Source organism: Artemia sp. Qi Xiang Cuo, chromosome 4, assembly GCF_049724085.1.
Source record: "Artemia sp. Qi Xiang Cuo chromosome 4, ASM4972408v1, whole genome shotgun sequence".
In the NCBI taxonomy this organism is placed as follows: domain Eukaryota; kingdom Metazoa; phylum Arthropoda; class Branchiopoda; order Anostraca; family Artemiidae; genus Artemia; species Artemia sp. Qi Xiang Cuo.
Genome location: NC_142797.1, coordinates 57060191 through 57066190, shown reverse-complemented (window position 1 = coordinate 57066190; position 6000 = coordinate 57060191).

Genomic DNA, 6000 nt, shown 5'->3' with positions numbered 1-6000 from the left:
TTAATAAAAATTTGTCTCTATGTAGCATAAGGCATTACTTTCCAATACATATCCGCATAGAGTTGGAAAAGGTGAGGCAGGCCATGAGCCCCACCATGATATTTGCTTCGGAGGGCCGTGGCCAATTTTACTAGGAACTTTGTTTTTAGCAATTTGAAATGGTAACAACTTCCCTTCTTCTATTTATGTACAATATTTCAATGTATTTAATCATATGTATACAATTGTATCCATCAATTATAAAATTCCATTGCAGAGGTTATGACGCTTTTACCCACATTGAAGATTAAAAGTCACGTAGAATGTCAATCCACATGAAAAATAATAACCCTGTTTGTCCAACTGAAATGTTGCAGACGAAACATTAATAAAGACTTACTGAATAAACATACTATTCATCGCAAATTTTGACAGTATATTCAAATTTTATCCAAAATTCAAATTGCAATCCAAAATTTTATTTTCTGAGCAGAAACCTCTGATTAAAATTACTAATGTATACATCTCAGCAAAAATAAACCAGGGGTTAAAGGGGCCAGTATCCCACATTATACTTTGGGTCAGGCCTAAGCATGGTCTGGAAAACAATTGAAAATCAAATTTAAATAAGTAGTTTTTTCAACCGAAAGTAAGGAGCAGCTTTGAAACCTAATTTAACATAAATTATGCTTCATCTGAGGAATCTGTCTGCCCTTTAGCTCCTTGCTCTTTCCAATTCTTTAAGAACATTTTCTGAAACACAAGGACCATTGAATTTAAAACGAAATAATTGAACAGCTAAAAACCATTAGCTTAATGAGTGGAGAGTCGAGGAGAGGGCAGTCCTGCTTATATACAGAATAATTCCGGTTCTTTCAAATTTTTAAGGTTGCTCCTTACTTTTAGTTGAAAAATGTTTTTTTATTGGTTTAATCACATTTAACAAAATTGCGTAGTTTTATAAACACGATACTTTTGCTAACGCAGAAAAAACGACAAATTTTTTAACGCTCCCTGCATTTTGATGGATAGCAAAGCTTAGAAACCAATATTTTTTTTTAAAGATAATGAAAAAATTTGTCAGTTGAATTAAAGATATGTAAACATTAAAATTCAAATTTATTTACAACAATTGCAAGAACAATAGCATACACATGAAAAATAAAATAGGAAGTCTTATCATTCAGTTTTATTGAGCAGTACCGAAGTGTTGGACGGATACTACTGAAGAATATCGATATTTGTGAACTTGGTTATCAAGCGGCCGATATATTGAACGCTTTCAAACTTTTTAGTTTATAAAGCATTGAAACTAAGATTTAGGATATCGGAAAAAAATTTGTACTGCTGGGCGTTATTCAAAAAGGCGTAAAGGCTTGAACGATCCTGAGTAAGTGATGTTTTGGATTTAATTTTTAGAACAAAAACCGATATATTTGACGGTTTTACACTTCATAACTATAACCAAACTTTCTTATGTGCAAGTGACTTGGAACGTTAACTTCTAACTCGAAAAAAACACATCTTTGAAATAAAAGCTGATTCTTTGATTTAATGTTATCAATATTTAGGTGCTTATGCTTTCGTTATTGATAGCTATTTACTTACCATTCATTACTATAACTAATTCAATTTTGTTTTTGCTCCAACCAAATCATTTAGGAAAAAATTTGCAGAAAAATGGAAAGGGGTCATTTAGTCACAAATTAGAATTCACATTACCCATATCAAGGGTCAAAACCTATTGGCATTTGGCCAACCATGGGTCAACACACATTTTTAAGATGTTTTGTTTTCCAACTGTACTCTCTTCACTTTGCTTTCCTTATAATTTCAATATGGTCCGTGATTTCCAGGGTGAGCCATGCCCTCCACGCCCATGACATATAGTATCTTTTGGTTAGTTACACATGCCCCTTAACATGCACTGGAAGTTCCAACTTAACACTCTAAGCTGTTCCTGAGATATAGCTGTTACGGCCTTTTAATAACCAGCACTGACATATTGTGATTCTATTAGCTCTGCATCCCCCTTAACATTCTCCTAGAGTTCCACCTTAACACCCTTAGCCTCAGTAGTAGTAATAGTAGTCGGCCTAGCAGCAGTAGCAATAGTAGTAGTGTTATATTAATGATAGGTACGGGGGTGGTAGGAAATTGCTGTATCAATTAAAGATACGGGGTGGTAGGAGATTACTGTATTAATGATAGAAAGAGGGCAGATAGGACATTACTGCATTGATTAAAGAGACAATATAGGTATATGGGTGTTTTATGTTTACGGATTTTTATTGTTCATTGTATTGGTATTATATTTGATGTTTCATTGTATCGGAGTCTGATTGTTATTACAGAGATGGTTTTTGATATATGGTTGAATATGTGTGTTACTTTATGATTTATTATACGTATTGTTATATGGTTGCTGTTTTATTTAATGTTTTTTTTTTGTATGGATGTTTTATTGTATGGATATGCGGTTTTTAATAGTTTTTCAGGCTGTTATGGATGTTTTAATGTTAGACATGATTCTTCATTGTAGCATGATTATAGGAGTTTACGCTTTTACTCTGACATTGAGTGTGGATATAAAAAGACCGATACCGAGTTAGTATCTCAGTCAATAAGTTGAATTTGATTAGTTTACATTATTTAAAATTGGAGAAATAAACGTTCAAATATTGTGAAAATGAGTAGTTTCACACTATTACACCACGAAGGAGCTGACAGTGAGGTTGTGAAGACAAGGGCTCCCAGTGTAGCAGTTAAAATTGTAAAGGATTCCCGACTAACATTTGAGTGGGATGAGATGTTTGGCAGATACGTTATATCATTGAGTAAATTTAAAGTCAGATGAACAATTATGCTTTGCCGCAAAAGTGAATATAATGTATATATCACGAATACAGCATGGCTTGAATGCTATTATGAAGCATATTGAGGAAAAGGGGTTGACTCACCTAACGCAAAGAGAGTGAAAATAGATTCTTTTATTACATTTCTGTCAATGAAAATGTTTTTTATAATGCTTTTTTGGATTAGAAACCATAGAAAATTGTTTACTCCACTTTTTCTCTCTCTCTCTATAGTGGGGGATGACCAAGAGGTATTGAGATTGTGCACAAAGTAAAAACTTACAATTCTTATTTTAGTCTATAAATGGTAGTGGGAGTATCAAGGACGAAAATGATTGGAATTGAGAAACAGAAGATCTTACGGAGTCTAGTAAAATGGGAAAAATGTTTAGTGTTAGATGATGAGGTTCTGGAATTATCTCTTAAAAGGAAAATTTTTACTCTAGAAATGCTTAACAGTTTCATGGGAACTGATTTCCCATCTTCGGACTATTGTATGAAGCTTATACGTTGTGGATCAAATGTATTTACTCAATTTATTGATATATTAATTGAAACGAAGCAAAATGACATTGGGATTCTGCTTTTAACCACTACCTAGAAATTCATTCTTTAAAATAATAGGAATAAGTTTTTGTGACGATACTCGATTAATTCTCCTTCTCCTCCTAGAAGACAATGTTTTTTTTATTGATTTTGAGTCAGTTTCGTTTTGGCCGTGAGATGGACAAAATCGAAAAAATGTATCATACAAGTTCACTATGTTTATACACATTGGGCAGCTGGTTATCATGTGAGAACTGTACTATAGTTGATGACTTTAATGAAAAGTGTAGATTATGCAATCCGTGTAAATTGCATAAAGGATATGCTGTACATATTAAGGACTGTAATACCTGTTTTGAAGAGACTTGTGACTCTCATCCTAATGGACATATAAGCTCCAATTGTCATTATGATAAGTGTGACCAGTGGGAAAAAACTTACCCTAGTATGATTGGAAAAAACTCTAAACGTGACTTCAGTTTATTTCTAAGGGATTGGTATCGTCTTGGATTTAAAATGTATTGGGAAGAAGAATTTGGAGCACGTTTCAATTGTAAAAACATGAAGAGAGTATGGTTCCTGCGTCATCGTTGTGAGGACAATGCTAGTAATGATTATAAACCTAGCGATTTTTATTTTGCTGTGAAAGAAAGTGATTCTTCATATGAGAATATTGTGTGCGACATTACTCCAAATAAAGAGATAGAAACAGGTGAATTTTTCAATATGACTTCACAAGAAGATTTAATAAAAATGAAGTTACAATATATTGTGGAAAATGTGACCCTGACTTTGCACGCCAGGGTCAGTACAAGTTGAATCCCAATGATCTGCCACCGCTAATCGTTGTCGACGTTGACTATGATGATGAAAATCTAAATGACTATGAAGAAGAAGAAGAAAAAATCCAAACAATGAAGACAAAAGACTTTTTTTATAATGCATATATATTTTATTAATAAACAAATTCACATACATTTTTAAAACACTTTATTCTTAGGGCACTGAAAGCAATGTTATACAGGTCTGAGAGGGTATTTTCTACTAGAAAGTCATTCAAACGTGGACTGTGTACATAAATGTTGAGAAATTCACTGAAAGTATAGTCACGAGATCGAAAAATTAAACAAAGTAATGCATGAAAATCACAGCTTTTGGTTGATAAATCTTGTACTCGCATCCGATTTTGAATAATTGTTTTCCTACTTCCTTCAAGGTAGTTTCTGATTTGTGGTGTGTATAATGCATATGGTAGACCAAGAGGATCAAAAACTCAATATTCTTTGCTGTTTGAAAGATGCATAGCCAATGACCCGTCTGTACAGTCGATGGACTACTATTAACAATGATAATAGTTTTGTTAACAGTATGAATATAATCAAGGAAATATGAGGGTATACAATAGGATTTGTATTTGGACATGAAAGGATCCTAGTTAAAGAATCGATTATTTGATTGGTGTTCATGGTGCCATGTCTAATAGAACACTACCGTCGGGGGTAATTTCCCAATAGGTTTCAAAGTGATTGAGTGAGATTAATGTTACACTCTCTGTCAATAGTTTGTTAAAGGTAGACTCTAAACGTACAATACCCGTTCGGACAATACTCATATCTTGAGTACCAGACAAGTCCAAAACAATGATACCATAACTTTTTGCGAACATTGAATCGGTAATACCATTTTCATATAGTTGAGAATCTCGATCTAGGGATTGCATTGTCAATTCATATAGGGTCCTATAGGATTTATCAAAGGACAAATTGTAGAGAGGAATTCCATGTACTTTACATACAGGAGAGGAAATTCCAAACAGTTCAAATTCATGTGGAGAACTTGTCCATGATTCTATGGCACTGGCACTTTTTACAAAAGCCAAGGCAAGTTTCGAAGGAATTTCACCATTGATAATTGAAGAATCGGTGTAGTTACTTGATCCAGTGGCAATATGACGTTAATTGGCGATTGTGTGAGGAACGAGCAGTTTGATATTATTCCCAGAGTCTCTTAGTTTTTCAATTGCCAAAGCAACAGAACTCATAACCTGTTGTTTTCGCACATGAAGTATTGCCGAGGTGAGATTGGCATTAATATTGGGTGCTGCATCAACTTTTTTTCTCAGTATGAAACTAGACGGTGCAAGTTGTAACTTTATATTAATTTTAACATCGGGGGCATCCATTGGGATATATTGAATATTTCATGATTGAGTCTACCAACTAAATGATACTCATTGCTCACTTCCGCAGTGAGTTCACCGTCAGTATCAACATTTGATCTATTGTCATAACCCATTGGCAGACCTCTCAATTTCTTATTAGCCATGGGAGTCATGAACATAAATTGTATGTAACTAGCATAGTTTGATAGATTATTGCTAGTGCTCACCAATGTTCCATTTATGTAGACACATATTTGTTTAAATAAATTGTGTAGTATACCATTTTCATAGGACAATGCATTGACGTTGGAGGGAGGTAAATTTTCAGACTTTTTCCTCACCACAACTTTTAAATCAATAAATGTGGATGATAAATCTATGAAGTAGTCTTCATTGGAATAAATTTGAAAATGAATGTTTTCAGAGAGGGGTTGCTGTGGATAGAATTGTTCATAGTAT